At 36.7% G+C, this 15,279-nt stretch overlaps 2 pseudogenes; one reads left to right on the forward strand and one right to left on the reverse strand.

Moving 5' to 3' along the window:
* The window catches only part of LOC114027606, a 15,138-nt pseudogene extending 7,760 nt beyond the window's left edge, over positions 1-7,378 (forward strand).
* Positions 7,379-7,395: 17 nt separating this feature from the next.
* The window catches only part of LOC114027607, a 27,375-nt pseudogene continuing 19,491 nt past the window's right edge, over positions 7,396-15,279 (reverse strand).

Raw genomic sequence — 15,279 nt, forward strand, 5'->3', positions numbered from 1 at the left:
TCTATCTATCTATCTATCTATCTATCTATCTATCTATCTATCTATCTATCTATCTATCTATCTATATATATTCCCATAGTAAATTTTTATGTTTGGGTTTTTTCTCTTTTGCCTGATTATTTTATTTTTTATTTATAGCAAATTGTTGTAATCACCTCAAGTCCTGGTGTCTAAGTCATGGTGCCTCTGGCCTCAGGTGCTCCCTCAGTTCTTTCCTCTGGCCTAGAATCAAAACCAAGAACTCTTCCCTCCTGTAAGTATTCACAGTCAGCGGCCTCCCCACCCCACTGCTTCTGTACTCAGCATATTCTGGTTCCTCCTTGCTCAGTAGCACAGCTGGGCCTGCCATTCCCTATCAGCAGAGGTTCTTCAATCTTCCCACTCAGATGTCCAATTCCTCACACTGTCTGAGAGTTGAAAATTATTTTGGCTAGGACTGAGGCTGCTTCTCAGTCCAGCTAGCCCCAGGCCTCACCACTTGTACTTTTAATGGAACTAGCCTGGAGGTGTTTACACTTCCCAGAGACCAAACCTCAGACCTGGAAGTTTTCTTCCTGTTGTCCTGGGAGGACTACTATTTTGCTCCATATCTTGTTTATTTTTACCTCTCCATATTGACTCTGAGGCACTACTTTGTCTTGTTTGTGTGGGAAATCTGAATAGCTTGGAATTTTCTGACCTATTCCACCATCTTACCAGAATTCTCTCCTTTTATTCTATTTTTAATTTATGAAATAATGCAAGCATTTCCACAATATAATAGATTAAAAAAATAATTATACATGAAACTACAAATCTATTATGTACAACTCCCTATTAAATATATAATAAAGTTATCATGTAACTTTCTTTTTTTTTTCCTTTTATTCTTCCCTCCCCACACTGCCCTACAGATGACTACCATTAGACACAAGCATGTGTGTGTGTGTGTGTGTGTGTGTGTGTGTGTGCATACATGTGTGTGTATAATCATTCTATACATACTTCTATTTATCAGTTCTTTCTCTGGATACAGATAGTATCTTCCTTCATATTTTCTTTGTAATTAATTTGTGTATTTAAAATAGTAAAAATGACTTAGTAGCTCAAAGCTGTCCTTGAAAAAAACACTCTTGTTACTATATTCAATGTTCCCTTGCTTCTGCTCATTTCTTTCCTTATTATTTCATGCAACTCTATTCATGTTTTTTTCTACAATCAATGAGTTATTTATTTCTTATAACATAGTAGTAGTATCATCAGCTATTCCCCAATTCATATGTATCCTTGCAATTTCCAGTTCTTTGCCACCACAAAGAGAGCTGCTATACATTTTTCAGAACATATAGGTTCTTTTCCTTTTTCCTAATCATCTTTGAAATAAACCTAGCAGTGGTATTGCTATGTCAAAGGGTATAGGTAGCTTAATAACTCTTTGAACAATATTCCAGATTGCTCTCCAAAATGGTTGGATCAGTTCACAGTTCCACCAACAGTAAATTAGTGTCTCCATTTTTCCACATTCCCTCCAACATTTGTTGCTTTCCTCTCCAATTGTTTTACATATGAAAGGTGTAAAATGATATGTCAAGGTTGTTTTAATTTATATTTCTCAAATACAAAATGACATAGAGCATTTTTATTTGGCTATGTTTTGATTTGTCTTTCATTGAAAAACTGCCTGTTCATATCCTTTGACCATACACAATTGGGGCAAAAAATCACAACATACAGAACTCCTAACACTTTTCTCCAAGTGACATTAGGGCAGCTTTCAAGAAGAGAAGAAGGCATCAAAAAATATCTCATGGCAAGCATAGAAAAAGAAAGGTACCAGGGAAGTTTGTAGAATCATTATGAATATATAAGCCTTAGGAATTTATGTGTGTGTGTGTGTGTGTGTGTGTGAGAGAGAGAGAGAGAGAGAGAGAGAGAGAGAGAGAGAGAGAGAGAACAACATAGGTGGTACGGCAGATAAAGTGCTGGGCCTAGAGTCAGGAAGTTCTGAGTCCTTATCTGGCCTCAGACACTGACTAACTGTATGACTTTGACAAGTCATTTAACCCTGTTTGCCTCAGTTTTATCATCTATAAAATGAACTGGAGATGGAAATGGCAACCCACTTGAGTACCTTTGCCAAGAAAACCCCATATAGGGTAACAAAAAGTCAGACAACCGAAATGACTGAACAACAGCATATATATAGAGAGAAAGTAGAAAGAAGTTAGAGGTGGTTAGCTTCATAGGAAACTTAGCTACTCCTTGTTGCCCCACCCTCTTTCAGACAGACAAAGTCTCCTTTTCCTAGCCTCTTCCTTCATCGTGGGCTTGGGGGCACAGTTGTCCTTCAGTAAATAACCACTATTCCACTAACCCCTCCTCCTCATTCAGCGGCTGGTAGAGCTGTCAAAGAACAATGGAAGAAGTGACATTAGCTAAGTTCCTTGCCTCTAAAGGGGAATCAGCTTCTATACTTTATCTCCAGCCTCCTTAAATCTGTATATTCATAAATCAGAGTTTTGATCATGAGAAATCCAAGATTTGGTTTTTGCTCTTCTTTGGGAAGTTTATCAAATATAATAATCCATAAAACTCTCTCTCTCTCTCTCTATTTCTCTTTCCCAATTTAGAAGCCCTTAGGTGGAAAAGAATCCTGGAAATTTAGACAAAAAATTCAAACCTATGTCTCTGACTCTCTTACTTTGCTAGCCATCATGTTTCACTTTTTTCTTTGCTTTTAACTTCACAAATGATGACACCCAACTAGGAACAATTAGGATTGATCTTCTAGCCAATGCATTAAAAATTAACTGAATAGAAATGAAAAATTAACACTTTAAAGAAATTGAAAATTTTATTTTAATTCATTTTATTTTATTCACATCTGTCCTCTTTCTGAACATGAAAAAAAGAAGAAAAGCCAGAATATCATTGTGAGCATGAGTTCTTTTTTTTAAATAATATTTTCTCTCAGTTACATGTTAAAATAATTTTTAACATTCGTTTTGAGTTCTAAATTCTATCTCATCCTCTCTCCCTCCCCTCACCCCTTCCTGAGATGGTATGCAATCTGATATAGGTTATACATGTGCAATCTTGTAAAATATTTCCATATTATTCATTTTCTATAAGAAGACTCAAAAAAAAAAAAGGAAAGGAAAAATATAGTGTGGTTCATTCTGTATTCAGACAACATCAGTTCTTTCCCTGGAGTCAGATAGCAAGTTTCATCATGAGTCCTTCTGGATTTTTTTGGATCATTATATTGCCTAGAATAGCTAAGACATTCACAATTCTTCATTGTACAATATTGTTGTTACTGTGTAAATGTTCTTCTGGTTCTGATTATTTCACTTTGCATCAGTTCATATAAGTCCAGGTTTTTCTTAAATCATCCTGCTTGCCATTTATTATAGCACAATGACATTCCATCACAATCATACATACCAAAGCTTGTTCAGTCATTCCTCAATTGATGGCCATCCCCTTGATTTCAAATTCTTAGCCACCACAAAAAAAGAGCTCCTATACATATTTTTTTGTACAAATAGGTCCTTTTCCATTTTTTTTTCTCTTTGAGATATAGACCCAGTAGTAGTATTGCTGGATCAAAGGGTATGCACAGTTTCATTGTCCTTTGGGCCTAGTTCCAAATGGCTCTCCAGAATGGTTGGTTCAATTCACAGTTTCACCAACAGTGAGTTAGTATCTCAATTTTCCCACATCCCTTTCAACATTTATTATTTTCTTTTTTTGTCATATTAGCCAAAAGGATAGGTGTGAGGTGTTACCTCAGAGTTGTTTTAATTTGCACTTTTTCATATGTCCATCAATAGTTTTGATTTCTTTGTCTAAAAACTGCTTGTTCATAATCTTTGACCATTTATCAATTGGGAATGACTTGTATTCTTATAAATTTGAATCAGTTCTCTATATAGTTGAGAAATTAGGCCTTTATCATACATATTTGTTGACAATATTTTTCCCCACAGTTTTCTGCTTTCCTTCTAATTTTGGTTGTGCAAAAACTTGTAAATTTTATATAATCAAAATTACTTATTGAGAGGTGGTTTTGTTTGTGCAAAAACTTTTAAATTTTATATAATCAAAATTACTTATTGAGAGGTAGAAGTTTAATATCATCCTTCTGACTCTAACCTTGGCTTCAGACATGTGCCAACTGGTCAGAACTACCATAGGCAGCTCCCATCATGGCTACTTCTATGTCCTACTCATGCATCTTCTCCACTCACTCCACATCTCACAAAAACAAATGAAAAGCCACTTTCAACTCCAAATGCTTATGCTGACAGGCTGTCCCTCAGTAATAAAAGCAAAACAAAACAAACACTTGGTGAAGTCTATCAGTGCTCTCTTCCATGCCTTTCACTACTCTCTTGACAAAGTCTGAAAAGCCAAGAGGTTCCACTCAGACCCTAACTTACTATGCAATATTTCCGTGGCAGAAAAATACTCAGGTGTACATTTGTACATGCTGATGATACCTGCACTGTCTCATTTATCTCTTGGTTGCTCCAGTGTTTCCTCCCACTCTCAACTACCAAATGCCAAAGGTTTAGATCTAGTGTATCCAGCTTGCATCCCATTGCTAGTTCTGAATATGTTCTTTCAGTAAATCTAAATAATTCATGCATCTTATTACTTACAAATAAACGTGTTTTATATTAAAATATGCATTCATTTTAGTTGATTAATATTTTGGTTGCATGGAGGATGGGTTGAACAGGTGAGTGACTAGAAACAGAAGAATTAATTAATGGCTAAATAGGCGATTTAAAAGATGACAGCGTACAAGGGGAGCGGCAAGGGTAAAAGATGTGAATTCTTGAAAGGGGTTGTGAAATAGTTATGAAAATTAGCAATGGATTAGATATAGGGTGTTGAGAAGCAAATATTAAAAATGACTCAGCGTTCTTAGACTGATGTTTGGGAGCACTGTAGGGAAGTTTGAATGCAGAGAGAGTTCAGAAGAAAAGATAATGAATTATGTTTTAATGTTTAGTTTATGGTGAGTACCATCATCCTTGAATCTCACATAACATTTGATTAATTAATAAGTTTTCAAAATCAGAAATAAGTTTCCTATCAGAAAAGTAGCATACCATAAGGGATAAGAAACTGTCTTCTGAGACAGGAAAATCCAACTTCAAGTCTCTCCTTTGACTCATATGATCTCTGTGGTCATGAGCAGGCACTTAATCTGTCAATGACTCAGGTAACTCTTTAGGACTATCAAGGTACCAATGTGCATTGTTAAAAAAGAGTTCCTCAACCGAAGTTCTCCCTTAATCAAATCACAAGTTAAGTTAAAAAAAGTGATAGTTATCCTGCTATATTGTGTAATAAAAATATCTATGTTATCTATTTGTTTCTTCTCTCCTTATTAGACTGTAAGCTCCAAGAAAGAAGGAACATGTGTTTTCTTTTTTTTTTAACAAAATATTAATTCAGTCATTTCTTGAAATACCTCTCCCACTCTAGATTGGACTCTCCCCTTAAAAAGAAGAAAAACTATTAAGCAAAAACCCCTGATACAGTGACCACATCTAATGATATTTATATCTAATGATACTTCTAGCATTTGGATGGGGAATAAATTATATATATCCTCCAACTCACAGTATCAGATACTATACACAGTAGGTACATAAGCTCTTGTTAAATGACTGAATAAATGTGTTTAACTCAAGTTTGGCTAACACCCTGTTAAGGAGGTTTTGTATTTTTTTTCTTTTCTTTCTTTCTTTTTTTTTATTGAAGAGGATGGCAGGTTGAATGAGATGGTCTCTTCGTAATAACCTCCCAATTGTAAGATTTTTTGGTCATGTAATATGCCCTTTCATGTGGAAAAAATGACTTTGCAATCTGTAAAAAATACATCTTGGAATTATTTTTATAATAGAGCTAGCAGATTAGCAATCTGTTGGCAGTCTGGACTGACATGAGCAAGAACCTACGCACAATATGAGCTGTCATTTATTTTTGGCTATGTTCAAAAAGTACAAAATGCTTTTTCAAACTGATAGATTTCTTTTTAGAATGCTTCACATTGAGCAATGCCTGAAGCAATGCAGATGGGTAAAGAAATATCAGTGACTTCTTATTGACAGAAGAAAAAGAAGCAAGGAACTTGCGGCCAGTTACTCTCTTTGCAAAGATATGCAAGCATTCCTGTTGGAACCTCTAAAAAGAAATGTGGATGGATAGTATGGTGTCTCAAATCATTATTGGCTACTGTATTCTTTCACAATACACACAGAGTGCCTTTCAAAAAGGAATTTTTTTGGAAATGTGCCAGGGAGTGGTGTTAGATATCCTCTAAACATTGGGCTATTTTCTTTTTTCTTTAGCATGGGTGCACACACGTGTGTGTGTGTGTGTGTGTGTGTGTGTGTGTGTGCATGCATGTGCTTATGAACTATATTATTCTGGCAAGAAATTTTAGCTGGAAAACAACAGAGAATGTAGTCATATTTGATAGTGAAAGTCAGAATGGAAATTAAAGTATTACAGCTTTCATTAGCTTATTGCTTGTTTTTATTGTTTAACATTTTTCCCATATGTTTAAGTGTTGGATTCTCTGAATTATTAAAGATGACATTCTCAAAGAGTTTTACACATGAAATTATGTCCATTATGCATAGGTTAATTCATGTAAACTCACCTTTCCTAAAATAAAATAAAATCAAAAAAGCTATTTTTAAAAATTTTGTTTAATTTGTATTTTATGCTTTGGTTTATTTTCTGTTTGATTGACTTGGAGTAGATTTCACGAGAGAACATAAACTGTTAAGATAAGGGGTTCTGGAGGAAATATGTGTTAACATCACAGAATGGAGAAGAGACTGCAATTTCTCATTATATGTACTCTTTATTCTGACACTGTCAGATAATAAATTAGGGATAACCGTTGCAGGAGGATGACCATTGCAGGTAGGATGGCAGTAGCAGGCAGCAAGCCTGAAAGCAGTATCTTAAAGGAGGCAAATTTGCACAAAGCAAGCTGTATCATCACAGCACCAATTTTATGTGGAAAAAAAAAAGTTGTGATCCATATTCAGAATCTTACTCCATGTATATGCACATACTTTTCTATTATTATATGAATGAATATTATATATTCTTAAACATGGTTTGTAACACAAATGAGATGATGATAAGTAGATTGAATTTTGATACCTCATATCTATCTTTACTATTTTCTGAAATCACTGTCAATATGTCTGATAATTTTTCTCAGAAGATTCATCCAGTGATGTGCTGGTCCAAACCGCGCACTCTCTTACAGCTTGATCAGGCAACCAGGGTCATACTCACCGGTCTTCGGGACCACCCGGATTTACCAGAGACGAGACAACCAGGAGGTGCAAAAACCTGAACTTTATTCAATAGTCATCATAGCAAGGCCAGGCAGGAAGGCACACAAGCACGAGCAGGAGAAAAAGCCGACCCCGCCCCCCCCTCCCTGCAGCTCTTTTTAGTACCTTCTTCGTCCCTCCTCCTCAGCCTGCCCATAGTGACTCCTCGAGGATCAAATATCAAAAAGGGATGTCCAGCGCTAGTGTCCAGACAAAGGGAGCATACGTGGCACAGGAAGTGGGACCCAGATATGTGGAAGGAGGCGTGAGGGATCAGTGCATAGACAAAGGAGAATGTACATGACGCAGGAAGTCAGGTCCAGATACCGGGGGGAGGGGTCTGGGGTCAGTGCTACACCTAGGGAGCATAGGTGACTCAGGAAGTCAGGTTTGGTCACAGTAAGGAGGCATCTGGGGTCAGCATAGTACCTAAAGAAGGAGGCTAGACAGAGAGAGCTCGTTCTCTGCCGTCCCCCTCCAAGCAGCACAGTCCCTGCCTCAGTAGCACGCGCTCCGGCCACTTCCCTGTACCCCGCTTCCTCCCCAGCCTGTCACAGCTCCATCCAGCACCGATCCAGTCTCGGAGCGTGAGCTCCGGTTACCTCTCCGAACCCAGATCCCATCCCAGTACGCCACAACTCCGCCCAGCACCGTCTCTGCCTCGGGAGCAAGAGCTCCGGTCACTTCCTAATACCCAGTTTCCGTCCCATGTTGGCACAAGTCTCACTTGGCAGCAGCTAGCATCAGACAGTCCCTCACACAGTGAAGCTCATTTATAAAATATTTATCTTCTTTCATTATGAATGCAGTTGGCATTACAAAGGCTGCACTTTGAATATATGGATTAGATCTGTTATAGTACGGAGGAGGTGTGGTGCAATAGAATGAGCCCTAGCTCTAAAGTTCAAAGATGTAGATTCACCTCCTAACTTTGAAACACTCCCTGGGTAAATTGATTAATCTCTCTAATCCTCAGATTACTATTTTGTAAAATGAGAGGGTTGGACAAGTTGTACTTGGAGGTAGCTTGCAGCTCTTAATCTATGATCCTATGACAAAAGCAATCTATAGTTTAAAAAAAACTTCAACATTTCAAATTCACTACAAAAATGTGTCAAAGGTTTCAAAATATGCATATTTACATTCTCTATGGATTAAAATGATTAATTTCTTGAAATATTAATATGTGAGAACTTGATTACAAAGATTATGGTTTAAATCAGTAGGAATTCTATACATGAGTGATTTTTTTTCTTTTTTAATGCTCATATACTTCTGTTGTCACATAGATATGATACATCCCCCTGCCTCTCCACAAATTTCCTGTCCAATAAGTCAGAACCACTTACAGATTTATGTGTGGTGTAGCAGAACCTTTAAACCCCTCAGGAATCCTTTTGAGTCCCTTAATGTATGGAAAACTGCCTTTTGAACATAAGAATAAATTTTAAATCAAGTAGTAAAATTTCTGAATATTTAAGATTATAGCTTCATTGAGGATCTCTTAGTATATCACTCCACATTTTCACAACATATTTTCCTACTTTTCTTAACTTTATTTGCAACAATTATTTTGTTACCTACCTACTATGAGAGACCTCTGAGACATTCAATATGGTAAACACAAATTTCTCATGTATTCCCTTAAAAATGAAACTCAACTATCCATCCTCAAGAAATAGATACATTGGGATTTATTTTTCTAAAAGAAATTCCTTATTTAGCTCTAAATACAAAGTGACAGATATAATTGGAGGTTTTGATATATACAAGATAACTCCAGTTCTTTAAGAGTTAAACAGTTTACTAGATTTTAAATTTGACCAGTATATTAGAGTTTTGGGCAAAGGTAATTGTGGAGACTGGGAAGGAGGGGAGAGGGCTAGAGACAGAAAGGAAGGAAGGAAGGAAAAAAAAGAAGGAAGGAAAAATTAATGAATGAATAAAAAAGAGAGAGAAAAAGAAAGGAAGGAAGGAAGAAAAAAAGGAAAGAAGGCAGAAAGGAAGGAAGAAAAAGAAAGGAAGAAAAGAAGAAAGGGAATGAAGAAGAAAAGAAAAGAAAAAAAAAAGAAATATAAGGCTGTGAGACAGAATCTTCTCTTTTCCAAAGGGCCAATGAAAGTTGACAATAAACCCATCCATATGTAGCTAGAGCAACCATTTTATTTTTGTATTTTTCTGCTTATCTGACCTTTGTTGTAAACATCTGTGAATAGTGGAGTGCTAGGGAAAACAAGAGCAGAAATGCTGCAGTGGTGATAATTTTAAAAATTCAATTCAATAATTATTTATTAAGTGCCTACTATGTGTAAGGCATTGTGTAATGTGGTAGAAATTCAAAGACAAAAAGGAACAATTTCAGCTTTCAGGTAGCTTACATTCCTATTAACATATGGTACTCTACTATGACTAAAACTGGCATATGATCACTGCTCTCATCCCCAAAGTCTAAATGACTTCTCCCTTTCTTACTTCTCATTTATTGCAGGTAAAACATAGGCCTTTGTTTGGATAAAATGTTTAAATAAGTGAAGAGATTAATCCAAATTGCTGTAGACATAACAGGATTCAGATAGATCAAACAGGAAAAAAAAATCTTTCAGCAGCAAGTTTAATGAGTAGCTAATTATAGTGCTGAACTTAAAAAGATGATTAATGTTCTCTGTGTGTTTTCTACAAACCTTAGTTTGATACTTTGATAGATCCATGGTGTCATCAGCATACCTACTCCATCAGTACAAATGGCAACTGATCCACATTTTTTCCTTAAGTGTAATTTTTTTTTTCTGTGTCTTTCGATAAAAATATGTAAAAGATCTGGATATTGGGTGGTACAGTGAAAAGAGTACTGAATCTGTTCTCAGAGGAACTGGATTCAAATCTCCTCTCTGCCAATTACTACCCATGTGATATCCTCATTTACATACCTTCACCTCAGGTGCCTCACCTGTAAAATGAGGAAGTTAGACAATATGGCCTCTAAGGTTCTTTCCATCTTTAAGGATATGATCTACCCAATGCACTAAAGTCCTTAATAGCTTTTTCTTGTGGATTTAATATTCAGATTATCTTTGTGTCATCTCTCACTCTTTCTACATTCCTAGACCAACTCCATTTCAGTCCTCAATATATTGATAACACATTTTTATAGAACTTTCTTTTTGAAAGTCTTCTTTGGTAATATGATGCAGTCAATATATAACCATTCATCCTTCTTCTCTCTTTGTATTTTGTTCTACCATGTTATTTTTTTTTAGTCAAGAACTATAGCTTTAACTTTGCCCTTTTAGTGTAGAGGACAAAACGATTAGTTTGTAGAAGCACAGCTAGTTCAATGGCATAGAAATAGGAGACCACATGTCATGTGTGAGTAATTGCAAGAAAGCTAGTTTGGCTGAACTGCAGAGAGTGGGAAGAGGAATGTGTCAGTACTGGGGACCATAAAACAGAGAACTAAGTGATAGATGAATAGCCATAGGCAGCCTTTTTTTCCACTGACATTAACATGTTTAGAACTAAACTGTAAGAGTATAGCAGTTGGGATTTTCTGGCATTTTTGGGCTGTGGGGTAATTCTAAACCCTGAAAAATGGAGACCTATTTAGAAGAGAGGAGCCTCACCTGCAGCTGTTTTGCAGTTTCTCCTTTGAAGACTAATGAATTAAAATGGCAATTATTGTACTTAACTTAGAGAATTAAAGAAACACTTATTTTATTTCAAGTTCTGCCATAGTATGCAGTATTTTTTCACAGCTCACATAAACTCATTTGTTAAGTGCCTCAGGTTCTGTGTGAGTCACCCACCCTCACAGAACAGTAAGTAGGTCTGCCTGACATGTGGCAGACTAAGCTGTGTTCCTCCAACCTAATTGTTTTGTCCTCCACACCAAAAGGGCAAAATATAAAGCTATGGTTCTTGAGTACTAAAAGCCCAGGCAGTTATTTTTAAATGCCAAGCAAATGCAGCTGCCAACATTTGCTGTGTTGCCTTGTTCTCTACAGGGAAGCCATTTCATTAATGCCTTCAGCTATCCTCCATTCTCAGATTCCTATCTAGGAAATTGTCTTGGGAGATTTTTTTCCCCAGACTTTAACATTCAGTTACAAAAGGAGCCTCACTTCAATTTTTTTTTTAAGTTTTGCTGAATTTTTTTTGTACTACTAAGATTTTTCTATATCCTCATTATTATACCTTTTCTCTCATACCCAGATGGAAATGAACTAAGCAAAACCACCTAACCAAGAGACTTCATCTAATCACATGCAAACATTCCACATGTGTAGTCCCTTTTGCCTCTATTGAGGTAAGATAATTAGAATTCATCATATATCCTCTGACAATGGGAAATTTATATTTTCTTTAATCTGATTTAATTTACCTTATGGTGCTTTTTAAAAAAAAATTCCATTATTGTTACTACCATGTTATTCCCTTAGTTCTTTTTTCTTTGCTCTAGATCAGATGATATTCCATTGTATTCATACATCAAAATTTATTCAACTATTACCTGGGTCATTAGCACCTGTGTTATTCTAGGTTACCTCTATCACAAAGTTTTGCTCGGTACACTTGCCCAGTAATAGGCTCATTGGGTCAAAAGATATAGACATGGATTAATAAATCAATGAACATTTATTAATTCATTATGATGTACCAAGTGCTGTGCTAAGCATTGGGTATAGAAAAAGAGGTAAAAAAAATTCTCTACCCTCAAGAAGCTTACAATCTAATGGAAGAAACAACATGAAATCAAATAAATACAAAGCAAGCTATATTTGATACATAGAAAATAATTAATAGAGAAGGCACTAGAATTAAGCAGAGTTAGGGAAGACTTCCTATAGAATGTGGTATTTTATTTGGGACATAAATGAAACCAAGGTGGTGATTAGATGGGATGGAGGAGGGTGACCATTCAAGGCATTGGGGACAGTCAGAAAGAATGCCTAGAGCTGAGAGATGGGATGTCTTATTCACAGAATAGCCAGGAGGTAAATGTCATTGGATCAAAAAGTACATAAAAGGGAGTAAGGTGTAAGAAGACTAAAAGGGTATCGGAGGGTGAGGTTATGAAGGGCTATTGAATGTCAAACAGAACATTTTGTATTCATTCCTAGAAGCAATAGGAAGCTACTGGAGTTGATTGTGTAGAGGAGTGACATAGTTGGTCTTGTGCTTTAGGAAAATCACTTTAGTGGCTGAATATAGGTTGAAATGGAGTGGGTAGAGACTTAAGGTAGGCAGACCCATCAGCAGACTATTACAATAATGAAGGGATAAAGTGATGAGGGTCTTCAGTATAGTGCTGGCACTGTCAGAGGACAGAAGAGAATATATCTGAGAGATGTTGCAAAGGTGAAATTACTCCTTCCTCTGTGCCCTTTATATTAAATCTTCCTCTCCTACTCCTTCTATCTACTATCTATTACTGAAACCTGGCTCCCCCTGTTTACATAGCATTCCTGGCCACCCTTTCCAGTAGTTTTTGTTCAGTCATTTCAGTCTTTATGACCCCATTTTGGGGTTTTCATGGCAAAGATCCTGAAGTGTTTTGCCATTTCCTTCTCCAGCTCACTTTATAGATGAGGAAAATGAGGAAAACAAGGTTAAGCAGCTTGCCCAGAGTCACACAATCAGTAAGTTCTGAGACCAGATATGAACTCAGGTCTTTTTTACCCTAGGCCTGGTGCTCTATCCATTGTGCCACCAAACTGCCCACCCTTCAGTACTGGCTGAAATTTCACTCATTTTCCTTGGTTCACTGGTTGAGGCAGGGGAGTGAGAATACTCTCTGTCTCTATTGCCAATTCTAAGTTCTCTCCCTACCTCCATCACTCAGAAACTCTCCTACTTTGGGATCCACACTATTTATATCTACTACCCAACCAAAATACTGATAGCTATTTTCTATAGACCAGGTCAAGTACATGATATATAGTTTTCCTCTTCTTAACATTTCCCTTATACTAGGGGAATTCAACATAAGAAATTTAATCTTGCAGTTTCTCAACTTACACAGTTCCCATGATGTACTCCTCCATTCCACCTCAGCCACAGAAATATTTGATCTTAAACTTGATTTTACATTTCTTGCAAATGTAAACATCCACATCCAAGAATTCTGAAATACCCTTATATAACTATCTTCTATTGGTATTTCATTTCTCCTTCCCCCTTCCCTTACAAAACCCTACTCTTTGTCCACACTGTGAACTCCAATCCCTTGATATCTCAATTCACTCCCAGGCCATCTCCCTTGAACTAGAAAATCTTTCCTCTTTCTCCCATCTTGACCCCTCAGAGAATTAATTCAGTTTTATACCATCTACCTCTCTTGAATCTTTAGGCACCTTATTACACTGATTATTCCCTGTCAAGCTTCACCCTTGAATCATTTCCATCATTCCTCATCTTTGCTGCTACATACATTCTGCTGAGTCTTCTTCTCTTCTTCCTCTATACCATTTCACTTGGTGATCTCATTAGCTCCCATTGATTTCATTACTATCTCTATGTTGATGATTTGCAAATCTACTTACCCTGTGCAAAATTCTCTCCTCACATCCAATCTCACATTCCCAACTGCCTTTCAGACATCTCAAACTATGTGCATGAGACATTTTAAACTAAATATATCCAAAACAGAACTCATTACATTTCCCATAAACCCTTCCCCCACCACCTTCTTTATTATTGTAGAAGAAACACCATCCTCCCAGTGTTTCAGGCTTATAATCTAGGAGTCTTCCTTGACTCCTCATTATATTGTACCTCCCTACATATGCAATCTATTGCCAAGGCCTGTGAATTTCACCTTTACAACATCTGTTGATGTTGTCTCTTCCCTCCTCTAAAATATGTCATCATTCTAGTGCAGACACTTATCATCTCACTCCTAGACTATTGCAATATCCTGATAGTGGGTCTGTCTGTCCGAATTCTCTCCCTACTCCAATTCATTCTGGATTTGGTTAACAAAGTGTTTTTCCTAAAGTGTAGGTCCAAGCATGTCATGCACACCACTTATTTAGCAAACTAATGGTTCCCTTTCACCTTCAGGATTAAATATTATTTTTTTGGCATTCAAGGCCCTTCATAACCACACTCCCTGCTGTTTTTTCCACTCCTCTTATACCTTAATCCCCGCCATGTAGTCTTTGATCCATTAACACTAGTCTCCTGGCTCTTTCATGAATAAAACATTTCATCTCTCCACTCCTAGCATTTTCTCTGGATGTCCCTTCTGTGCTAAAAAGCTATTTCTCTTCAACTCTGCATACTAACTAACCTGGCTTCCTCTAAGTCCCCAGGGAGGGAGGTTTTTATTTTAAATTTTTTAAATTTTTTTTTTAAATTTTCACAACACTACACATTCAGGCTCTCTCAGATTCTCTAGAGCAGACTTTTTTTTCTTTTATCATTTCCCTTTTCATTATGAACTTAATAATGATCAATGGCACAAATATTCAAAGAAAAATAAGTTTATGAAACTGTGACCTTCTGTTATCTAGGTTTATTTTAAAAGAAGCATATATTATTACATTTAATATGTGAAACCTGTGTCTCAAATTCCATTGATAATGGACTTTCTCCTGTTTGGCAGAAATTGATTGTTTGGTACTCTATGTCTGTCTGAAGGACTGAAGTTGGTGGGGAAATAAAGAGAAGATAACTTCTCTTCCCTCTTGGAATTCTACCTTCCAGCTTCAGGAGAAAAGGTATGTATGCATAATTCCATTCTCTCTTCAGACCTTTGAAGAGGGAAAGGCTCTGGGAAGAAGTAGACTTGTAGAGGGAATGGAGCTTTGTGTACATGTTCATAGACTACTACAACAGAAGCTTTAGAGACTTTTCTCCTTGAATGAGATCTAGGGCTCTCTTTCTCTCTCTCTCTCTCTCTCTCTCTCTCTCTCTCTCTCTC

The sequence above is a fragment of the Vombatus ursinus genome, unplaced genomic scaffold (assembly GCF_900497805.2).
Source record: "Vombatus ursinus unplaced genomic scaffold, bare-nosed wombat genome assembly UNPS02014863.1, whole genome shotgun sequence".
NCBI lineage: Eukaryota > Metazoa > Chordata > Mammalia > Diprotodontia > Vombatidae > Vombatus > Vombatus ursinus.